Source organism: Pinus tabuliformis, chromosome 2_2 (genome assembly GCF_031772625.1).
Source record: "Pinus tabuliformis cultivar Carrire ecotype Pingquan chromosome 2_2, CPIR1, whole genome shotgun sequence".
Lineage (NCBI taxonomy): Eukaryota > Viridiplantae > Streptophyta > Pinopsida > Pinales > Pinaceae > Pinus > Pinus tabuliformis.
The window spans coordinates 344,184,054-344,209,966 of NC_142300.1; positions in this window are offsets into that span (position 1 = coordinate 344,184,054).

A 25,913-nucleotide genomic window follows, 5' to 3' on the forward strand; every position below is an offset into this window, starting at 1 on the left:
TTGCCTTTTTCTCTCTATAGTTTGATTCTGCAATATTTCCTTTAAAGAAAGTATGGATTGATATTAGAAATATTCATACCATCTCTAGCATTTCTTGTGCTTCGTCTCTAAGTTTACGAATCCCCTGGGTTGACAATTTAAGCGTTGAGGAGTTTCCTTAAGTGTAATTTTTGCACCCAACATTTTGGCATTGTTGTCGGGGAGGCGATTTGATTTGGTAAGAATTTTCTGATTATACAATAGAGGTAATCTTTCTTTATTTTTTCAGTATTGTTTGGAAAATATTTTTTTTTGAAGGAATTTTATTGGTGTTAATTGATTTCTGACAACATTTTTATTAGAAGTTGCTTGTTATTCTTTCTTTCTTTTTCTGAAATGAATGCCTAGGAAAGGTAAGGGTTCAAAGCCCACTAAGGGCAAAAAGAATTCTAAAAACAATTATGATATTGGGTCTCCTTCTATGAGCAGGAATCCAATCCAATTCAAACCCATCATGCAAGAACAATCCACCTAGATTCTGGTGACAATAGCTCAGATGTGGTTCAGCCTATTGAGAGTAAGAGAGAGACAATGGTAGATCATGAAGATTATGTGGAAGGGTTTGGTGAAAACCAGGTAAGTGGAGAACAATCCACTTTTGTGTTTCCAATTGTGGATCCTGATATTATGGTGCAAATGAAGAATATTCCACCATCAGCTCTCCCCCATTTCCATGGTAAAGTTCATGAAGACCCTGACTCTTTTCTATTTGAGTTTGATATTCTGTGTAGAAGTTATGATTATTCAACTAACGCTCAAAAGTTAAGATTATTTCCTGCTACTCTCAAGGACTCAGCTCTACGCTGGTTCATGGGGCTAAGAGGAAACTCTATAACCTCTTGGGATCAGATGAAGAAGGTGTTTTTGTCTAAATATCAGGAATATTGCAAAACTCAGGACATGCAGGATGAGATTTTTACAATCATACAGGATGATGATGAAACTCTTGAAAATCACTTAGAAATATTTCTGTATATTTTAAAAAGGTCGAAACTTAATCTTGATTCTAGTACTATTAGAACCTTGTTCTTAAGAGGACTTACTGATAGTGCTAGAGATAATCTAAATCTGCTAGGACAAGGTGATATCTCTCAACAGACTTTTGATCAAATTTATGAATTATGCAGGAAATTTTCATGAAATCAGTATAGATCTGGTAGAGGAACTTGAAATAGAAATAGAAAATCTGAATCTACTGATGTTATGATTATTGGACTAGAAAATAAAATGGAAAATATGAAAATTGATATAATGAATGTTCTTTCTAAACAGTTGGACTCTTTGAAATTTCAGCAAAAACTTATAAAGGAACAAGAGTCACTATGTATTTTTTGTCCTAAATGTAGAGACAAGCATCCCCCTAAAGAGTGTCCTCTTAATTTAAAAGAAACTAATAAGTGTGCTATTTGTGCAGAAGACCATATCACAAAAAAATGTCCCTCTATACCAGGACTTAAAGTTGTATTTACAGGGGGACAGCCTAAAGATGAATACTTGAATGCTATGGGAGCAAGAAGAAATTGGCCTCAGGTAGGTGTAGGTATGGCTCCTGAATTTTCTCCACACTATTTTGGTTATAATTCACATGCATATTCTTATCCTAACACTAATCAACAGTGGCAGTACGGAAATCAATATCACCATGGGAAACCTTCTCAACCATGGTAGCAAGGTTGGAGACGGCCAACTCATTCTCCATATTCCTACCAGCCACCTATGCAGTCATATCCTCATACACAAAATTCAATGCCTCAACTTTGAGTCAATGTACTCCACCGTTGTCTTTACCTCCACCCTTTCGACTTCCTCAATTTCCTGCTCAACCTATGCCTAATCCTAACAATAACAGAGTAGTGCAAATGATTTATGTAACAAAACCACCTTTATCATTTGAGTACCATTCTATTCCAGTTGGGGTTCATGATATTCAGTTAAGATCAGGAAGGACTGTAACATCAAAAAATCAGAATCAACCTACAGTGATTGTTGAAGAGAGAGGAGAAGAGGAAACTCCTAACCATTCTCTGAAAGTGGTCACCAAGCAGCCCTCACCCTTTGGATCCTTGCCACCTTCTTCCAACTAGCCTCCCTTCCTAGAGAGGCTAGTGCTGGAAAGAAGTGAGCCTATTTCTGAGACTAGCTTGGCATCAGAGCTTCGAAATATTTTCATTAAGATACCTTTGCTTCAAGCCATCAAAGAGATCCCCATTTGTACCAAGATTATTAAGGAACTATGTCTCAAGAAACCTAGGAGGAAGAAGTTGGAACCCCAAACCATTCAATTTGTTGGTAGGGTATCAGTGTTGATGATAGGATGTGTATCTATAAAAAAATATGCTGATCCTGGAAACCCTGTTGTCTCAGTTCAGATTGGTAATGTCCTTGTCTCTAATGTTCTTATATACCTGGGGACAACCATTAATGTCATGACTAAGCAAACCGTGGATCAACTTCGGTTATCCCATCTTCGCCCTACTCCCAGTGTGCTTGGATTAGCAGATAGATCTAAAATTAAGCTAGACGGAGTATTGGATGATGTGATCATCTCATTACATTCTTGGGAATATCCTGTTGATTTCATTGTGCTTCAGCAAAAGGACCCAATAGGAGGACATCCCTTGATCTTGGTTCGACCATGGCTTGTCACTGCCGATGCATATATTGGATGTCGTTCTGGTGATATGTATATTTCACATGGAGACTCTAGGAAGAAAGTTACCTTATATCCCCCTGCCAGATCCATTTAGGACCTTCGAGATACTTTATGGTTGGATCAAATTAGTGACGATGAGACTTAGCCCATCTCCCTTATCCATAATTATACTGGGTCTTCACAAGAAGGTGAGATTCAATATTTCTTGAACAACCTAGACACTATGCCTAATTTTGAGCCATTGAGCCAAATTTTCAGCCTAGATTTCCAAGATAATCATGATTCTCATTCTTTTGTACCACTACATTTAACCACACCCATGAGTACTCCTGAGCCTGATACTACTCTTGTTGAGATTAGCCCTAGTAAATCCTTGTATATTAGTTCAAATTTGATCTCATCTCAATGAGAGTAACTTATGAATTTGTTGTGAAACCATCTTAGTGCCTTTGCATGGGGCTATGAAGATATGAAGGGTATCCCTCCTGAAACTTGCACACATCATATCTATATTCAGGAAGGAGCCCTACCCATCCAACAACCCCAAAGGCGAATCAATCCAACTCTAAGAGATATTGTGAAAGAAGAAGTACAGAAACTCTTGGATGTTGGTTTTATCTATCCTATTTCTGACAGTCAGTGGGTCTCTCCATTAGTGCTAGTACCTAAGAAAGATGGAAGATGGCACATTTGTATTGACAATCGAGAATTAAACAAAGCCACTCTCAAAGATTATTTCCCTCTCCCATTCATTGACCAGGGGCTTGATACCCTTACAGGAAAGGAATACTTTTCCTTTTTGGATGGCTTCAGTGGTTATAACTAGATATAGATTGCACCTAAAGGTCAGGACAAAACTACCTTTACATGTCCATGGGGTACATTATCTTATAGAGTGCTCCCCTTTGGCTTATGTAATGCCCTGGCTACCTTTCAAAGGGTAGTATTGGCTATTTTTGCTGATCTGGAATTTGTAGAAATTTATATGGATGTCTTTTCTGTGTTTGGTGATTCTTTTATGGAAGCTCTTGAAAACTTGGAAAACGTACTTCTTCATTGTGAGGAAGCCCATCTTGCTTTGAGTGACAAGAAATGTAGATTGATTTGCAAAGTGGGGTTGGTACTTGGCCACTTGATTTCTAGTAAAGGTATCCAGGTTGATCCAGCAAAGATCGAAATCATTTTGCATCTTCCTGCACCCAAAACTCAAAGGGAAGTAAGAGGTTTTTTAGGACATGCTGGTTGCTATAGAAGATTCATTGAAAATTTTTCCAACATAGTTGCTCCTCTTTTCTGACTTCTAGCTAAAGATAGTGAATTTTCTTGGAACACAGCTTGCCAACAGTCCTTTGAAACATCGAAGGAAAAGTTAGTACACGCACCAGTTCTAAGAGGTCCTAACTAGTCTCTACCTTTTCATATTTCTTCTGATGTTTTAGATTTGGCTATTGGCATAGCTTTAGGACAAGAGGAAAATAAGCAATCCTTTATTAGTAAGAATTTGTCTTCCGCTGAATTAAATTATAAAGTTACAGAGAAAGAGTTTTTAGTAGTAATTTTTTCAATTAATAAGTTTAAGCACTATATTACAAGATATGAAGTAATTGTACATACTGATCATTACGCGATTAAATAATTGATGAACAAACCATTAACTAGTGGTAGAGTGACTAGGTGGTTACTATTGTTGCAGGAATTTAATATTACCATTGTTGATAGACCAGGAAAATCTAATGTTGTAGCAGATTTTCTTTCTAGATTAGATAGTCCTGGTGAAGCAACTCCTGTTAATGATGATTTTCCAGATGAACATCTTTTTGCTATGTCAACAAATTCCTCATGGTTTGCTGACATTGCTAATTATTTGGTTACTGGGAAAATGCCACCCCAATTGTCTGCTCGTAAAAGGCGGAATATTATTTAGAAAAGTGTTGCATACTCCTGGATTCAAGGAGATCCCTTTTACACAGGCCAAGATTTGATTATTCGTAGGTGTGTAAGAGAGGAGGAAGTGTTTGACATATTGAAATCTACTCATGATGAACCTTATGGAGGCCACTTCGCTGATAAGAAAACTGCATATAAAGTATTGCGTGTTGGTTACTTTTGGCCTTCCTTGTTTAAGGATGCCAGACAGTATGTCAAGCGTTGTGATAGTTGTCAGCGAATGGGCCAGCCTAATCAAACCAATGAAATGCCTTTATGCCCTCAAGTTATGATTGAGCCATTTGAAAAATGGGCTACTGATTTTATAGGGCCAATAAATCCAACATCATTAAGTAAAAAGCATATCTTGGTTTGTACAGATTTTGTTACGAAATGGGTAGAAGCTAAAGCTATTTCTTTTGCTACAGAAAAAGTTGTTGTTGATTTTCTTTTTAATGAAATCTTTACTAGATTTGGTGTGCCTAGAGAAATTGTTTCTAACAATGGTCTGCAATTTATTTCTAATCTGATACAGGGTGTGATGGAGCAATATAAGATCTGGCATAGGAAATCCACACCGTATCACCCGCAAGAAAATGGCCAGGTGGAATATACAAACAAAGTGATCGAGTTCATTCTTACAAAGATAGTCAATATGCATCGAAAAGACTGACCTGGAAGATTACCAGAAGCTTTGTGGGCATACAGAACCACTTGGAAAAATAGCATGGGACATACACCATATGAGCTGGTATACGGCAAACAAATTCTATTACCAATTGAATTCCAAATCAAAACTTTCATGACTGCAGTTCAGTTAGGACTAGCTCTCTCTGAAGCACAGCAACAATGTCTTCTCCAATTAAATGAATTAGATGAGTTTCATAGGGATGTAGTTCAACAGAACATACTAATTCAGCAACAATGCAAAAGGTGGCATGAAAAGTACATTCAGAAAAAGTAGTTCCAACCAGGTGATTGGGTGCTCCTTTATGATTCAAGATTTAAAATTTTTAAAGGGAAGTTCCATACACGTTGGATGGAACCTTATGAAGTGATCCAAGTATTCAAGAATGGAGCAGTAGAAGTTAAAACTATTGATGGACAAAATTCAGTATTCGTGGTAAATGGACACAGGTTAAAGAAGTATTTTTAGCCACTTACCAAGAAAGATTTTACACAACAAGTCCATCAACAATTTGGGACGGTCGTGGAGAATGGTAATACCAACCTTTTGAAAACATGAATTCTTCTTCTCTCAATATATATATACATATACATATATATATATATATATATATATATATATATATATATATATATATATATATATATATATATATATATATATATATATATATATATATATATATATATATATATAGATATATATAAATGAAAAAAATAGAAAAAGGTAAATAAAAATATTTTCCTATAATTATGAAAATCAGTTTGCTGACATGATTGCACAAGGATCAACCTAAAAACCATCTTGCTGGCAGGAAGATCAAAAATTTCTAATAGAAAGAAAATGTTGCTTGATCTTTAAATATGATAAGCTACCACCAAGTAGAAGCAGGTTCAGTAGAACCAACCTTTATACAGTTGGGGTAATTAGAATGGATTTTTTATTTTATTTCAAATAATGCTTAATTTTCACTGCAGTTATTTTTCTTGCACCAGTGCAAGCAGAACTTCCAGAAAATTTTATGCCTTTCTTCATATTCCACTTTCGTAATATTCTCTCAGTTTTCTTCTTTAATCCCAGAATATTAACCTTCCCACATTCTTCTAAATTTACCCTATCCGCTTCGAAGAAATCCCACTTTTCCCCTGAATTTATTTCCCTATCCCACCTCCATTTATTCCCTCTTTGGTACTTTCCTAGAATCCCTGTAACAAAATTCCTTCCCATTCTAAAAATTTCCCTTTCCCACTTCTTTATTCCCTCATGAATTTATCACAGGATCTTGCATACAAAGAGAAAAAGGATGTGCTCTGAAGCATCAAGAAAGGGTGAAGCAAATTTCCAGCATAAAATTGAGGAAATCATGTGAAAATCTAGCCTATATTTAAATTCTTTGTTTTAGATATTATGCTTGCACTAGTGCAAGCATGTTTTCCTATGTGATAAGATAAGCAGAAAAGTACCAGTAGAACAATATGATTTAAGCAGTGCAAGATCAGTGCGAGCATGCACCTCGTCAGCGGCATAGTACAAGTTATTTTTATATCATATGGCATAAGAAAGTGGTCGTTATGGAAAGTTATAAGAAGTATTTTCATTTCACCGATGAGTATTTATGCTATTATACTAACTAGGAGGAAATTAATTAAAAGTACAAAGTTCTTTTAAGTTAGAAATCATGATCTTTTTTAATGAATGCTAAGTTCTTTTTTAAAATTATGAAGAAATGTCGAAATGTGTTAATCATTGCTTGCACATAATTACCCCTCTCCACCGTGAGTACCAATCTGGCTTGACTACAAAGATGTCGTGCATCTACAGTGAATGAACCGGCAATACGATGGATGAACAGTTAGATTTTTCTAGTTATGAGGGCCAAATTCCCTGGTATTGCATGGAAAACTTTAGATCTCGACTGTTCATAGCCGCTAGCAGCAATGCCACCTATTCGGATTGAACCCCTATCTCTTAGCAAAATTGAGCAAACTGCTGAGTATCGCAATAGTCTTGAACTATTGTGAGAGTCGGGTTCTCTACAATTCCTGGAGAAGTTTAACAAGCACGATAAGGAGGTAACCTTACAGTTTGCAAGAGGTTTTAAAAATGGCCAAGTGAAGATTGGGCTGCTCAAATTCAAACTCATGGAGGAATTCATAGCAAAAACAATGGGTTTGGATAACACGGGACAACAATGGTTCAAAAATCAAAAGCTAGAGAGGAAACGCTGGCAGTTTTTTGTAGTTGATAAAAGATAGAGGTGGACTGGAAACTCGGAGTTCCACGCAAAGCCCTACTGGGTTAGTGGTAGGACCTCCTCTTCATTTTGTAGAAGTTCGTGACCCGCGAAGGAAGATACACCTGCACCCTAGTGTATCATTTTAGAATGCTACGACATTTTGAAGTAGGTCGGCACATCTGGTGAAGGATGAACTTCCCATACTTTCTGCTCAAAAGCCTCGAGAAAATGGCTAAAAGCGTATAGGATGGTAGGGCGGACCAGGTCGACATAAGGCTATATCATCACGGCCTGATAAAAATCTTGGTCCTGAATCAGCTAGAGAGGAAAGGTATGTCATGGGAAGAGATGTTAAAATAGCTGCACGAAGGGACAGCCGTGGAAAACAAGACAGAGGCCCCTGCCAGCACAAGCAGGGGCCCAAGCAAAAGCAAAAAGGGAAGTCCTTCTCACACTAGTGTGAAAAGGAAGCGGTCAGAAAAATTGACAGAAAAAAGGCCTCATCCTTCACTAAGAAGACAACTAGTGCACCCACTGAAGAAACCCCTTCTACATCGTCACCATAGGCATAGGACCCCGAGCATGACAACCTGTCGGTCCTTGCAGATGCAGAAAAGATTACAGAGGTCAAGGACGATACTCTATTGGCCAATTTTATCAAGAGGCCCTATAAAAAGAGTAAAGTCTCTGATGCAGGCGAAGAACCACAGCCCCATAGGGTGTGGAATCCCCTCCCGCACTAGTACAAGAAGAAGCACCAATGCAAGAGGAGGAACTGGAGGAGGAAGTAGAAAGCGAGGAAGCAGAAGAAGAAGAGATAGGAGGAGAGGAACTAGATGGTGAGGAAACAAAAGAAGAAGAAGCAGAGAAAGAAGAAACCAAAGAAGAAAAGGCAGAACCCAAAAAAGAAGAGACAAAAGCCACAGAAGAAGAAGCAGAAGAAGAAGAAGAAGAACCAAAGGAAGAAGAACTAGCAGAGGAAGAGCTGGAAAAAGAGGGACCAGAGGGAGAAAATTTCCCTGATGTGACCATGACAGATATGGAAGTCCCTAAGGAAGTTATAGCCCCTGCTAAAACAGAAGGAGGAAAAGAATTGGTGACTCCTGCTACTCGGGTAGCTAAGTTAGAGCTTCAAGTGGAGAACTTACAACAACTTGTAGCCAAAGCATAGGAGGAGAAAGAACAGAGCAGAGAAGAATTAACAGCAGAGCTCCAGAAAAGGAAAAGTGAGGTCAGATTATGGAAATATTGAGCTGCACGATGTTTCAAGTGATTGAAAAAGGTGACAAAGAAGTTAAGGAACACCAGAAAGAAGAAGGATGAAATAGTGCAGCCTAAGGAGAACATGCCAGAGCAGGATTGAGCTGGAATGTTTAAAATTTTGAAGTTTTTTTGTAGAGGTAAAGAGTTGTCTGAGGACACACAACAGTTTAGGGATGGGAGGATGTTAGCCCCCTAATTTGCTCCCTTTTGACCATTTTTCCCTTCTGAATCATAACCATTTACCCCTATTTTACCTATCTTATACGCCCTCATCTTGCACTAGTGCAAGAACGATGACACATTTTGCACTAACTTTATATTTTACATTTTTTAACTTAACTTAGCATTTATTAATTATTTATTACGTGATTTCTTGCTTATAATTACTTTCATAACTTATCGATATCTACTATGTTATTTAATAGTTAAATGATTACCTTGACCCCTGATCTTAGTGCAGATTGGATCTTGCACCAGTGCTAGTGCCGCGAATCTTGGCAGTAGATCCAAACCTCCTTGATCACCGCCTAGTTTTGCACCGCTTTAGCCACGACAGTAGAATGTATCTGAGGGCAGCCGAGTTCCAGTTATGATAGCAAGGCAATCTAGAGGTAGCTGAGATCAGATTTATGAGGAACAAATACCTAGAGATTGCCATTGCTTGTTATGTTAGATTGCCTAATTTTGAAGGCTGAAAGCTAATTTCTGCAATCAGTCATGTGATTAGTTGAACAATCTAAATCTTGCAATCGGTTATGTAACGAGTTAAATGATCCTTTTGGCCTTCGGCCAAGGATCTGTATAATGAGAAATGTAAATAGGACGAGATGGAAAAGGGTTGATAGAGTTGTATAGAACATAGATAGAACCAGGAAGGCAGTAATAGGCCTGTATTTTGTTATCGCGCAAATCTAGGCTTGATATGTTATCATGCATGTATTTGCCTTTATGATTTAATAAGAAAGGGAGCTCCACCTTATGTTCCATAAATTGTATCTGTTTATGTTTCAATGCTGATGAATTGATAAAGTGCTGAGCAACATTTCTATTTGAAAGGGAAATGCACTAGTTAGCTAGGGCCTAGCCAACCCAGCACGTTCTCCCTCTTTTCTGTTCTTGTAATTTATGTCTTAAACTACCTAGTGTGATTTAATTTACAGCATTTGAACTCCTGTTTGAGTGAAAGCGGATCTGTAACGTGAAGTAGTTAAATTTCCTTTCCCTACATCTGATTTTGGATTGGTTTTCTCTCGCCTGGTCCAAGTAGGAGAAATTACTTGCACCAGTGCACATTGGTGTGTTATTCATTTTCTGCGCATTTTGTTTGGATTGGTTTTTGCTGCCTGATCCAAGCAGGAGAAATTACTTGCACCAATGCACGTTGGTGTGCTATTCACTTTCTGCACATTTTGGATTGGTTTTCCCCGCTTGGTCCGAGTAGGAGAAATTACCTGCACCAATGCACATTGGTGTTCTATTCACTTTCTGGAAGTCTGTTTGATTTGGTTTTCTCACCTGGTTTAAAGTAGAAGAACTAAACCTGCACCAGTGAAAGATTGTGTGATGCAGCAAGCCTTTTTAGTTTACTTCTAACAGCTTTCTTGCTTTCATTAATTATTCATGACAAGATAAATTATAAAGACTGTTTCTATATTTTTGCACTTTGATAAACTCGGAAACATTCATCTTTTTGGTATGCAATTTGGCTTCATAACACTTGTAGTAATTAAGAACTAATTTCAAGAATTAAATGTTAAAGTGTAAGAAGCTCTGATCTGGTACAAGAACTAGTTTCTTGTTACTGGATCTGAGTGCTTTGGACTTGAGAAATTTCAAGGCCTTGCACAAAGAAAAAAGCTTTTAGTATAGATATCATTTTACACCCTCTGCGTAAATCATTTTTCCTACACTTGTGCAAGCAGACTGCACTAGTGCAAGATAGATTCTTGTGAGAAGGAAATCTTTACATAAGCAAGTTTGAAGGGCCCATCTGTTGAAGACTGCTAAAGTGTCTTTTCTAAAGAAAACACACACTCAGTAGTTAATCAATAATTAGCTAGAGTAATTTCCGCTTTATTTCTCTTTTGCAATTACATTTTCCCTTGTTCCAGTGTTAGATTATTTTGATGGTTCAAGTTTCCTTTTTCTCTCTATAGTTTGATTCTACAATCTTTCCTTTAAAGAAAGTAGGGATTGATATTAGAAATATTCATACCATCTCTGGCGTTTCCTGTGCTTTGTCTCTAAGATTACGAATCCCCCGGGTTGACAATTTAAGTGTTGAGGAGTTTTCTTAAGTGTAATTCCTGCACTCCACAACTATTGGGGAAGCAAACATTCAAAGTGTACCCACCTAGAGCAAGAGCAACAGGTGTGTGAGAACCCCACATTGCAATATTGTTCGTAAAACTAAAACAATTGATAATAATAAACCCGCTAATACATATAAAGCTACATAAAAGGTGTAAACCCTGTTACCTGCGCATTCGTAGAGAGATTCCTCTACTCACGTAGGGAAGCCACCATTTGAAAAACCACAAAAGAAAGGAAAACCAAAGGGGAATTATGAGAATCAAATTGAGGGTTTAAGCCATCACTATAAAAAGTAGTTTCGATTAGTCAAATATTACCTGGGCATGCCAGTTGCTACCCAGCTTCATGATGCCGAAAAATTTGTCGGGCATAGCATGGTATAGGAGATCAAGTCCTACAAGCCGTGAAAGGAGGTTGACCCTGACCCAACACTTAGAATAACATGGCTAAAAAATGGAAGAATTAAGGGTTCTTCCATAAATGCAATACTCGTGCAGTAAGCAAGGCAATCCATTTAAAGAGGGCCATATATATCTTCTCCTCTACATAGCCTGAAACACATTGAAATCGAGAGACCAAGCTCTTCAAATTATAAATTTACATGAAACCAAACCCAAATTGTTTATGAATGCAAAATACCAGCAATAACCAAATACCTGGATGGATGTGTGGTGAGAGAATACACATCGAACAAGCTAGCATGCAGCAAATGTACCCTTCATAGCCTTTCAGGAGCTAGGTATCCATGGCATGACTCTCGTTGTAACAACAAGACAATGAAACCCTCGTAGGTGAAGTATAAACTCAAAATGGTTTAGCGTACCAACACCTAGCCAAGAGGACCATTGATTTAGGAGGAGGAATCTGACACCATTGATCTTTGAGAAGTTGGAGAAGGGCGAAAAGTCAGAAGAGTGCATGATAAGCACGTGAAGACTCTGAGTTGGAGAGGGTTAAGTGGTGGAGAAATAGGTAGGTTTCAGTGAGATGAACGGAGGAATTAATATGTTAGAACAAGGTGTAATGGGGAAAGGTACAACCTTAGCATAGGCACCAGTGGGATGAAAGGAGAAATTAAAAATATTTAAGCAGGGTGTATGGAGATATGTACATACCTTAGCGCCATTCATTATATGGTTGGGAAACATATGAGTTAAACTACCTTAGTGCCATTCATTATATGGTTGGGAAACATATGAGTTAAACTACCTTAGCGCCATTCATTATTTCGCTTGGAAACATAGGAGTCGTAGTTTAAAGATATGGTTAGAACATCCAATACCTACCATTTTTTACAAGACAACCACATACATCACCTATGCTACACCTCGAAAGGTCAATATGGAAAGAGAACATAGAATTAGAATGTGTGGTCACTTTTAGACATCAAATTATAGTTACACAGAAAGTAAATTTTCATTAAGTTTGATGCAAAAGGATTATAAAAAAAAAAAATACAATTTCTTTACTCATAGTACTATTATATTTCAAGTTCTATATGGAAACCCTATAAGGAGGCGTGACAAAAGATATGAGTTGAATTTTGCATATTGGTAAGAAACAACTGTTTTTGGTAACCCATGTAGTCTAAAAATCTCTTTCATAAAATTCTCAACTATATGAACAACTTTATATGTTGATTGAACTTGTCTAAATTGTGATGCTTTTCTTAGTTTATCCACTACAACCATTATAGACTCATGTTATCTTCTAGTTTTTGGAAGCCATGTAATAAAATCTAAAAAGATAATTTCCTATTTCCATTCATGAATGGGAAGGGGTTCAATAATCTAATAGGATGTTTGTGTTCCAATTTAACTTCTCTCCATTATAGACACTTTGCTAAATATTCAACTACCTCTCTTTTCATTCCTAGCTAGCTGAATTATTTCCTAAGTGTTGTAATAACTTTCTAGTATCCTGGAAAACTTGGAAAAATATTTTTATGATGCTCATCTAGGATCAATTTCTTAATTTTAAGGATATTAGGAATGCAAATTTTATTTTTGAATGTAAAAATATCATCCTTATTTAATGTACATTCTTATCTTTTTGTTTGGAAAAATTCATTTATCATATTTTCCTATATTTATCTTTATATACGATCCTCTAAAGTTCTTGTTTAAATTTGATCAATAAAATTTGTTTTAAAACTACTTACAAAAATTCCTCAAACTTTATTTAAACTTCTGCCTAATGCATATGCAACTTGATTTTATTTTCCTTTTATATGTTTGATACCAAAATAAAACTTACTTATTAAAGGCATCCATCTAGCCTTTCTTTCATTTAAATAAAGTGGGATGAAAAATTATTTCAAGTTGATATGATCTATAATCATTGTAAATTTCTTGCCTAATAAATAATGGTGCCAGAGTTTTAAATCATGTATTACCACAGACAACTCTAGATCATAGATAACATAATTTTTGTCATGATCTTTCAGTTTTCTAGACCCATAGGCTATCACATGGTTTTCTTGCATCAACACCCCACCTATCCCTTCTAGACAAGGATTTACACAAAATGTGTAGTTTTTATCAGGGTCAATAATTTTAAGTATATGGGATACAATTAACGTATATTTCAATCGTTCAAAACTTTCTTGCCACTTGTGAGTCCAAACAAATGTAACCCCTTCTTTTCCATAGTGATGTGATAGGATAGGCTAGTTTAGAGAAGCCTTCAATCAATCTGCCATAGTAGCCTATAATACCCATAAAATATCTAACTTTTGATACACCTTTAGGGATAGGACAATTAAGTATTTGTTTGACCTCCTCAAGGTGTGTTGCAATTCCTTCATTGGAAATCACACTTCCCAAATATTGAGTGTGGTCTTGATAGAACTGTCACTAAATTTGACATAAAGTAGATGTTCTCTAAGTGTTTGCAAAATTATGATTAGGTTTTTTTCATGTTCTTATAGTGTCTTGGAGTAAAATAAGATGTGATAAATGAAAATCAACACAAATTTATCCAAATATTCATTGAAAACATTGTTCATTAAACACATGAATGTGGTTGGAGCATTTGTGAGTCCAAATAGAAGGACACAAAACTCATAATGGTCATATCTAGTTCTAAAAGAATTTTATGTATGTCTTGATCCTTAATTCTTAGTTGATGGTAACCAAATCTTAAATATATCTTTGAAAAGATAACGACTCCCCTTACTTGATCAAACAAGTCATTTATTCTAGATAGAGGATATTTATTTTTTATTGTCAAGTCAATTAGCTACCTATAATCAATACACATTTTGAGAGTACCATATTTATTCTTCACAATTAGTATTGGTTCTCCCCATGGTGAGACACTTGGCCTAATTTATCCCTTATCCAATATTTCTTGAAGTTTCATTTTTAGTTCCATCAACTCTAGTACACTCATTCTATATGGTGCCTTGGAAACCATGTAGCCTTAAGTACCAACTCAATAGTGAAATGAATATCTCTTTTTAGTAGTAATCCGAGAATTTCATCCAAAAACAAGTCCTTGAAATCCGATACCACCTCCAAATCTTCTAAAATTTTCACCTTAGTTTCCTATTCAAAGTCCTTTACTTGTACAAAAAATAATTTACAACCTTTTTTGCCACACATTTTTAGTTGTAAGGATGATATTTGCCTAATATAAAATTTTCTTTGTATAGATCTAATAATTTGTACCTCTCCTCCATATGTGAACAAGTGATAGTCTTCTCTAAACAATTAATAATTGATCTACACGTTTCTAGCCTGTCCATTCCTATTTTTACATCGTCAAGACTTAGGGGTAACACATTCATGTTCATTTTTGTTCTACATCCATTCTAATTAATAGGATAGTGTTTAATTAAGCTGGTAATTTTTCATTTTCTACTAGTTTCTAATTGCACTAGCAAAGAATTTTTATATTTTTCAATGTTTAGCTTCCATTTTTCCACTATTTGTGGCCTAAAATCACTTAAATTCCCCCCTATATCTATTAAAATGATCGGAAGTAGATTTAGGATATTAACTTCTATTTCAATCATAATAGATTGATGTTCATCTTGATGATCTTCTAAGGTTGCATTGATTCTAGGAATGTTTCTAGCCATGTCATTCACAGTGGAGGATTCTTGTACATTCTATAGAGCTTGAATTGATTTTACATTTTATAGGCAATTCAGAAGTAGATGAGACTATCCAAAACCCCATGACTTTAATGGTTCTTATTCTTTTCCATTAATTCCTTTAATATATACCATTTTCTTCCTTGCACAAATATGTCTTTTTTCTTATTTGGCAACATTTTTAAATTTCACTCATTTTCTTAGAATACTGATAACAAATTTTGGCCTTACTGATAACTTTGTCCATAATTTTTAAGTTGTCATACTCAATTTTTTCTTTGAATGAATGTGGAAAGCATGTGCAAAAATGTTAAAATTTAGCTTTCTCCTTGCAAGTATAGGGTGCATATCACAAGAGATGGGTGAATTCAGTAACAATTTCATCCATGGTCATCTCACCAAGCTTTAGCTCATTGAATTCCTTTCCTTTATCATCATAGTATCTCTGTGTTAGACAATTTTCGTTAAAATATTTTTCAAAATCTTTGCAACTCATAGTCTTTTCCTCTATACTATGCATAATCCTAATATCTTCCCACCATAGCGAGGCCCTACCTTGCAGTTGATAAGTGGATAGTCTAGCTTTTGAATTTCTAGGATACTCATACACCTAAAAATATTTGTTCATATTTAATAGTCACGCCTCTGTTTCTTATTTTTATTCACAATCAAAGGTTATAGGTTTAATATTTTTTAACTCCCCTTGCAGTTCTACCTTCTATTTATTTCCTTGAATGGGTACCATTGAGAGCATTTTGACATAATTTTCTTCAATTTCCTCTTCATCTTCAAGTATAATAGGCTCACTCTCATTCATCATGTCTAGATTTTTCCATTATTAGGACTCCTCCTCCTCTGAATTTGGTCCTACTATTTTCATATCTTGTTTTTTTGTTAAATTCTTAATGATCCTTTCTTGCTTAGCAATAATATTTAGCAACTTTTCATTGTCTTCTTTAACACTGACTAATTCTTGTTTTAGACCTTTCACCATATGTAATAGTTCTAGTGTATGAGGTGATGATTCACCTCCTAGTTGCAACCATATTTTTTCTTCTCCATCAGGAGGCCTCACAGATGATTTTTCCATCATTGTCTTCTTCTTTGTTCTTTACAATGTGTAAAACAAGCATTATTTTCGTTAAATTCTAGCTTTAATTTGTCCCATATGTCTCGGTGTTGTAACCTACGACCCTGATACCACATATAGTATACCTCCAAACCACGGAAAATTTTAAGGATGGAAATTTATCTTAAAGTTTAGAAACCTTGGTGAATCCCACTAGTCTATAATATGAAATCTATAAAATGTTCGGAGATATTTTTGTAAAAATATTTGAATTTATAATATTTTTATATAGTCTATATATAATTTTTTGGTGATTTTGAGGGTGAAATAATTTCATTCTATCAGATTTGGGTGAATCATTATTGCAAAAAAATGGAAATTAGCGAATATTTTTTTTTGGAAAAAGTATAGAAAATTAGCCCATCGGCGAATATTAGCCCCCAAAATTTTTCCTGCTCCAAACACTGACACACAAAAAAAAAAAACTCTTTTCTTATTACTTAAATAGCTAATTGTAGCATGTTTCCATTGGCCTAATGCAACGAGAGTACTTTTAACTTTATATGTTTCTTTCTAGTATATTTATTTTCTCTTATTTCAATATTAATTGTAATCAATATTTGAAGACTTAAGGAGATATAGGTTGGGAAATATCACTCTCACATATCATTGCTTGACCACAAGTTTTCATCGTTAATAGTTCATTGCTAAGATAACTTCAACATATAAGTGTATATATCAAGAGGGTTATACCTGCATAGTATTTATACTCATAATGTGTATCAAAAACTAAAGTTGTTGTAGTCTTAGGTTCCATGTATGCCTTAACACCTATAAGTTTTTTTTCTTAAAACATAGGACTTAGGGCCCTTATTAAACTTCTCCATGGGCTAACAAAGGGGCAGTCCATAGAACCTTCAGGTTAATTAACCTCTTCAACACTAAGGAGTAATGATGAGGGCCCAGTGCCTCATGTATTTTCATGGTTTAAGGGTTGAGGCACATCCTTGTGATCATATCATAGGTAGATGACATGGACATACCCTACCTATTGAATAATGGACATGTGGTGTGGGTACAAATATTAAGGATGACTACCCTGACTCACCATTATTTGTTTTCTTTTTTCCTTCAAACTCTCTATTGCTACTCAGGTTTTGGTTACAAAGGAATTCCTTAAGGTTTTGATGGAATTGTAGCTTCCAATAGCATTTGGCTCCATGGAAGGACTCTTCTATCTGCTTAAAATAAGTAAAACTTATGCTTTCTCCCCTACAAGCCATTTTACCAATTATTATTTTCATATTTTATTTTTCCATGAAACTTCCTTCAATTCATTATACTATTCGTTGTGCGCTAATGGGATTTTGTATCAGGGTTGCAGGACTTCCAAGATATTTTCATTTCTAGTTTGATTCATTTGGGATATCCTTAACAAAATTAGATGGCCTCCATAGTCCATCTCCAAGGGGGAACCCTATTCTATAATACCACTTTGTGCCCAAAATCCCCACCCTCATTGTGCCATATCCTTGTTTAGTTTGATTTAAATTAAACACATTCTAGTTTATTTACCGGTTTAAGCATGACTATTGTAGGTAAAACTTATCAGTTCCATTTCTTCTCTAGATTATATCTCACTCTCTCTCTCTCTCTCTCTCTCTCTCTCTCTCTCTCCCTATATATATATATATATATATATATATATATATATATATATATATATATATATATATATATATATATATATATATATATGGTTATGGTTTCAAGTCATGCCAAGGTTTTATCAAATTATTTAATTCTAGTTATTTTTTTATTCCACAACATAAGTCCCGTTTGAAGGAAAAAGTAGCAAGAACCTCATCTCACCATTCAAGTAACACTATTCCCCCCTTCTAGTTTTGTTGTTGGAATTTGGCCAATGCTATTAGGGTTTTCCTCTCTAATTCTTTTAGTAATTATGGGGTTTTAATTTGAGTCATGTAAGGGGCTTTTGTCTACAAATACTAAGGTTATTGTGCACAAAGCCCACAAAGATGCATGCTTACTACCCACTATATATCAATGGTCTCACCCTATGATATTTCGAAGCATAAATCTCAAATTCCTCATTCTTTTGTGACAAATTTTCTCTCCATATCAATTTTGTATGTATTTGAGTCAATTTCCTTTGTATAAACCCTTGTAGGGATGGTCAGGAGACTCTTAACTAGTTCATTTGTTATCTTTGTGCCAAGATAAAATCCATTACAATGATCAATTAATTTACCCTTATTCTTAATTTAGCTATATACCCTCTTCTTTTCTGGATAAGGGTCTGGTTAAAATTTCGGACAAGACATTATTTTTTATTTACTTCATATGCTCTGTTTTTCTTGTTATGAGCTTGGCGTATTTCTACTGCTATATTTTACATGGGTGGGTTTGCAACTATGGTTTTTGGAAATTGGATACCAAATCATTCGATACAAAATATTTTAAGGAAACTGAATTATGCTAACTTAATAAATATTTTATTACCTAGTTGAATCTTATTAACGCGATTAGATTTCAATCGTTTCATGCTATAAGGTGGCCAAGGTCTAATACTCTTGGAGACCATGGTCTGGTCAAACAATTCATAGACATAATAGATAAAAGAAAAGAAAAAAAAAATCCTTCTTTTCCTAAGCTTTTGAAAGCAATGGACAATAACAATAAGCCATTATTCAAAATTTTCACATGCTTCAAAAAAAGTTTGATGTAATTTGAAAAATAGTTTTCAATGTCAAGATCATTGTTCTAAACAATATTGGATACAAAAATGTAACAATCAATGTAGATGATTGGGGATATATTATGGAGGATACTCAATCCTATCCCATAAATTTGGATTGTAATGAAGATGACCTAATTGGAATTTATAAATAATATCTTCTTTTACAACTCTTCCTAGACTTGTTTAGGACTATTTCCATTATATATGATGTAATATAGTTAGGATCTATAAATAGAATTGATGTGTGATATGTTTGTTAATATTAAAATCATTTTAGGTCCATGTATATTGCAATGTACCTCAATTTACACACAAAAAAATATCATCTGCTCCTAACTCAAGCTTATTCATATTGCTAAGAGGATTATACAAGGTATTTCACTATGCATTTGTATTTATTGGTTCTTTATAAAACAATATTTTCTTGCACATCCATCAAAGATGTTTGTAGGTTCTCTTTAATTACCCTTTAATCTCCTAGGTAATATTTTCTATGAAAATAAAGGCATCTTCATTTGTCCATCCCATTTACACCTTTAACCCCATGCGAATATTATTTCCTTCTTTTAAATATTACTAATTATATCTTAACTAATTAACCTTGGTTAGAAAACTTTATTATACTTTTTCTTGGCATATTTCTTTCATTTTTTTAGACCATGGCTCTAGAGAAATACTTCACATGTAAATCTTTGGCCTTGTCTCAATATCATTGTAACTTAAATGTTACCTACGATTAAAATGACACACTACCCCTTCCCCTCGGATTGTGGTCATGAGGGATTCCATTCTCATAAGGGGTTAGTGTTTGAAATTTATATTATGGCACTCCTTGATATATACTTGGTTTAATTTTGACACTTGTGGATTTATTAATGAACCCCCTTTATTCTTGCCTTAAAATACAAATATTTCACTTCGACTATGAAACATGGGTTGGTGTATTGGTTGGACTATGAAACATGCATCCACCTCTTCCCATTCACATGGAAATCACATGATTTCTATTTTCACGATCAAAGTTGACCATAACGATCTAAGAGATGAAAATGTTTATGGTTAGTGGAATAGGGTAAGCTACCGTTGTTTCACTTCCATTTCGTTCATTTGGTTTTGTTACTCTAGTGCGCTACTCTACATTTGAATAGTTATGGCTTTCAGCCATGGCTCCCCTCAATTTACCCCCTTTAAGGCCTCTAACCTCTTTGTTGGTTAATACTTTTGGATTGTTGGATATTAGAGTATGACTTAGACATTTCTCCGTAAGAAAATCTAGATAACTTCCTTATCTTTGTAAGAATTTAACTCTTCTAATTCATTTTTCAAATCTCTAATTTATGCTTAATGATAAATTATTATCATTTTAATTCTATCTTGATTGTTTTGTAGGTTTGATGCCTATCATGTGATGTTCCATCCAACAATGGTTTTGGGGTAAATTCGACCTCTCGTCTTTTTGAGTCAAAATTCTACTTGGAAAGGTTAGCCACCTCACACTCCATGACACGTAATGCTATCATGCAAATTTTGTGTTTCATGGTTTAATCAACTCTCCTCCCTCTACTACTAACCCTCTATCCTTTATATAGGTTGAGCAACCTATGCAAATTTTAACCACTGGGTGAGGATTTCAAGCAACTTATGCAAATGTTATCCACTAGGTGACAGGTTTTCTCTTGGGATGGTTGTTGGGTCCCTATAATACTAGTGATTACCCCATTACTATTGTAGTTATACCCCTTATTTATATTGTTGTGCCCCTATTACCCCCATATTGTTATTTCTGTGCCCCATAGAATCCCTCTATTGTTATTTTTGTGGCTTTATATTATTATTGTTAGGTCGGCTGGATTATATGGTGACTCCTTAGACTCCTATATATAGAAAGGAGGTTTTGTCATTTGTATCATCCAAGAATTGTTCATTTATGTAATGTAAAGGAGGTTGCCCCCTCGAAGAGGCTGAATTCTAAGGCGTGGATCTCTCTTTTCTATCTTTTTGTGAGCTGGTTTCATAACATTTGGTATCAGAGCTTTGGATTCTAGGGTTTCGCTGCTCCAAACAGGTCATCGTGGAATTTTCGCTATAAATTTTTTTCTGTGACGTTTCAGAAGTCGCAAAAAAAACCCATTTGAGAAGAATTGGCGCTGAACTTTGGGTCCGAATTTCAGAGCTTTTCGCGCGATATTTTCGGAGATATGATCTGAGGAATTTGGTCTTTTTGCAGACTCCTGAATTACATTCAAAACAGGTGACCTGGGGAAAATCGTCATAACTCTCTCTCTGAGGATCGGATTGAAATTTCGTAAAAAGGTACAGAAAGAGGACGGACTGTAGTTTCTTGTGGGTGAGTTTCAGATTCAAAGGTTGAAACAGTGACTCGTGGCACGTCGTACAAGTTCGCTCTACTGAACCAGTCTAAAAGCAAGTCACTGTGGGAGATTTCACATAACTCTTCCTTGGAGAATCCAATTTGGCTCAGACTTGTGGCATTGGAAAGAGGACGCAGAAGGCTACTACAGGTAGCAATTTCAGAACTGGATGATCCGAAATTACAGAGATACATCAGATTCAATATCAGGCTTCTATAAAGTGAAAAAAGGTGTGTAGTTTTTTTAAAATTTTTTGTGTAAGCTTGGTTTAACGGAATTCAAAGGGCATAGTAAAGCATTATTATCGGTAACTGATGCCCCGAGGAAAGAAAATGCAAACACCTAGTAAGGAACCTGAAAGCTCTAGCATGACTCATGAAGAAGAGGAAGAAATGCTACATGATATATCAAAATTACAAGAACAAGTGCAACAAATGTCACGCTCACAAAAGCTAACAGAAGCTAAGATAAGTGGCGTGGAATCTAAGATAAATGGCGTGGAATCTAAGGTAAATGGTGTGGAATCTAAGATAAAGGGCATGGAAGCTAAGATGGATGGCATGGAAGCTAAGATGGATGGCATGGAAGCTAAGGTGAATGGCATGGACGCTAAAATTGATGGCATGGATGATAAGATGGATGAACTGAAGAAGTTGCTACAAGAAAGGGTCACTAATGGTGAAAAGGTAGTAAAGGAAACTCATGATGAGAACAAAAGAAATGTTAATCATGATTCCATAGACTCTAATGTTGGATCGAAGACTCACCATGTTCCAAAAATCGATATGAGGAAGTTTGATGGCAAGGATCCCGCCACATGGATATTACAGATGGAGCAATTCTTCGATCTCAATAATGTGCAAAACACACAAAAGGTACGTATGGCAACTTTATATTTGGAACCAAATCAGTTTGTATGGTATCAATGGCTTTGTTCTCGTAAACAATTTATCACTTGGGCAATTTTTACGGAAGAATTGATAGCACATTATGAGGATACAAAAAGCAACACTTTTTTTAGCCAATTGATAAGTCTCAAACAAAAGGGTTCAATAATGGAGCACATTGAGGAGTTCCAAAAATTGAACATAAGGGTAAAAGATATTCCAGAGGAGCATAGGATTGATGTGTTCATAGGGTCTTTAAAGGATAATATCCAACATGATGTTGCCTTTGGGAACCTGATTCATTAGAGAAGGCATTCAGGTTAGCAAGAAAAATGGAAAGCAAAATTATGGCAACTAGGAAGCATACCACTCACAACTATAAAGACGGAAGTGTTGTTGCCCATAGTCTTCCACAACCTACAAGGTTGACACCACAACAATTGGAAGAAAAAAGAGCAAAAGGGCTTTGTTACAATTGTGATAGCAAATACACAAAAGGTCATAAGTGTGCTGAGAAGAAATTATTCTACATAGATTGTGAAGAGGAAGAAGAAAAGGAGCAAGAAAGGTCAAAAGAAGAGGATATATTCCAGGAACAAAGCCTAGATGAAGAACAAATAAATCCGACCATATCTTGTAATGCATTGGCAGGAATTACCACTCCTCAAACCATCAAGATAGAAGGACAAATCAAGAAGAAAAAGGTAATAGTGTTGATTGATTCAGGAAGCACCCACAATTTTATTCATTGTAGGGTAGCAAAAGAATTGAATTGCTTCCTATATCCAGCACCAGAGTGTCAAGTGATGATTGCAAATGGAGGAACAATAAATTTCTCTGGAAAGTGCCATAATATCAAGCTATCCATGGGAGAATATGTATTGACTAGCCCAATGCTTTCCATTCCAATGGGAGGTGCTGATGTTGTACTAGGAGTCCAATGGCTACAATCCTTGGGTACAATAGCTTTTAATTTTCAAGAACTTTTCATCAAATTTTCTTCGGAAGGAAAGGAAGTTGAATTAAGGGGTATTGCAGGGAAACCAGGAAAGATAATCAGCTCTAATGGTATGACAAAGCTTCTAAAAAAGGAGCAAAGAGGTGTAATTGCACAATTATGTTCGCTAGATGTTTCCACATTGGAATCATCTATTTCTCCAGATCTCCAAAAAGTCTTGGACAATCATTCCAAGGTATTTGAGACTCCCAAAGGTCTCCCACCTATGCGTGATCATGATCATGCTATTCATCTGATTCCAGGAAGTGTTCCTCCAAACATCAGGCCGTACAGATATCCCTATGTCCAAAAAAGTGAAATTGAACGTATGGTTGCAGAAATGCTAGAGGCTGGTATAATTCAACCGAGTCAAAGTTCTTTCTCAGCTCCAGTAGTATTGGTGCACAAGAAGGATGGATCATGGCGCATGTGTCCAGATTATAGGGAGCTCAACAAGCTCACTATTAAAGATAAGTTCCCCATTCCTGTTATTGATGAATTACTGGATGAATTGCATGGATCAATTTACTTCACCAAGTTGGATCTTCGTTCGGGATATCATCAAATCAGAATGAAGATTGAAGACATTCCAAAAACGGCATTTAGAACTCATGAGGGTCATTATGAATTTTTGGTCATGCCTTTTGGCCTTACCAATGCACCTTCAACATTTCAAGGTTTGATGAATTCAATTTTCAAACCATTCCTTAGAAAATTTGTGTTAGTATTTTTTGATGATATACTAATCTACAGCAAGTCTTGGAAGGATCATGTTGAACATGTTGACAGGGTGCTACAACTATTGGAGGAGAAACAATTATATGCAAAAAGATCCAAATGTTTCTTTGGAGTCCAGGAGGTGGAATATTTGGGTCATATTGTATCTCATGAAGGAGTTAAGGTAGACCCTAGCAAAATTAAAGCCATTAAGGAATGGAAAATCCCCACATCCATAAAGCATCTGCGAGGATTTCTTGGGTTGACAGGGTATTATCGCAAGTTTGTTAAGAATTATGGGAGAATAGCAGCACCTCTAACAACATTATTGAAGAAAGATTCATTTTCATGGACTCCGGAAGCAACAAAGGCCTTTGAACATCTTAAAGAGGCAATGTGCCAAGCACCGGTCTTAGCTACACCGGACTTCACAAAAACCTTTATTGTGGAATGTGATGCTTCAGGAAATGGAATTGGTGCTGTTCTAATGCAAGATGAAAGACCCATTGCTTTTGAAAGTCGTCCAATCAAGGGAAAGTTTTTAAGCAAAGCTATTTATGAGAAGGAAATGTTGGCAATACTCCATGCACTTAAGAAATGGCGACCCTACCTAATGGGAAGACACTTCAAGGTAAAAACGGATCATGATAGCCTTAAATACTTTTTAGAACAAAGATTATCCTCTGAAGAGCAACAAAAGTGGGTCACAAAGATGTTGGGTTATGACTTTGAAATCATCTACAAAAAAGGGAAGCAAAATGTGGTGGCAGATGCACTCTCAAGAAAGGATGAGGATGTGGAAGCATTGTTGTGTGCCATTTCTATTATCCAACCAGATTGGATAAACGAAGCAAGGGAGGAATGGAAGAATGACGAAGAAGTGTGGGCACTTATTCGAAAGCTACAACAAGATTCCAGTACTTCTGATACATTTAGCTGGAAAAATGATTCGTTATGGTACAAAGATCGCTTATACCTCTGTAAGAATTCCCAGCTAAAACAAAAGATTCTTATGGAATTGCACACTTCTCCCTTAGGAGGGCACTCAGGATTTTTAAAAACTTACCACAGGGTTAAGAAGGAATTTTTTTGGGATGGCCTTAAATCAGATATTCAAAAGTTTGTGGCAGAATGTTTGGTTTGCCAGCAAAATAAAGTTGAAACAATTAAGACACCGGGTCTATTACAACCTTTATCCATTCCAAGCCAACGTTGGGAGGAGGTTTCAATGGATTTTATCACAGGTTTACCCAAGTCTGAGGGAAAGAGTGTCATCATGGTGGTAGTTGACAGACTTACCAAGTATGCACACTTTTGTGCATTATCACATCCATTTAAAGCCAGTACAGTTTCTACTGCATTTATGGAAACAGTTCAAAAGCTACATGGAAACCCAAAGATTATTGTAAGTGACAGAGATCCCATTTTCACTGGAAATTTTTGGACAGAATTATTTTCTTGTCTTGGTACTCAGTTAGCTCATAGCTCATCTTATCATCCTCAATCTGATGGGCAAACTGAGATAGTAAACAAATGTTTGGAAGGATATCTTCGTTGCTTTGTATCTGATAAACAGACACAATGGGTCAAATGGTTGCCTCTGGCTGAATGGTGGTATAACACTTCCTTCCATACAGCAACAAAAATGACCCCATTTATGGCACTTTATGGGTATCAACCACCATCCATCACATCATATTTAAGAGAAAATTCTAAGGTTCAGGCAGTGGAACATCACATCGAACATCAACAACAAGTCCTCCAACTCTTAAAGGATAACCTCGTGTTGGCACAAAATAGAATGAAACAACAGGCAGATCAACATCGCAGTGAAAGAAGTTTTGATGTAGGTGATTGGGTATTCCTACGGCTACAACCATATAAGCAAATGTC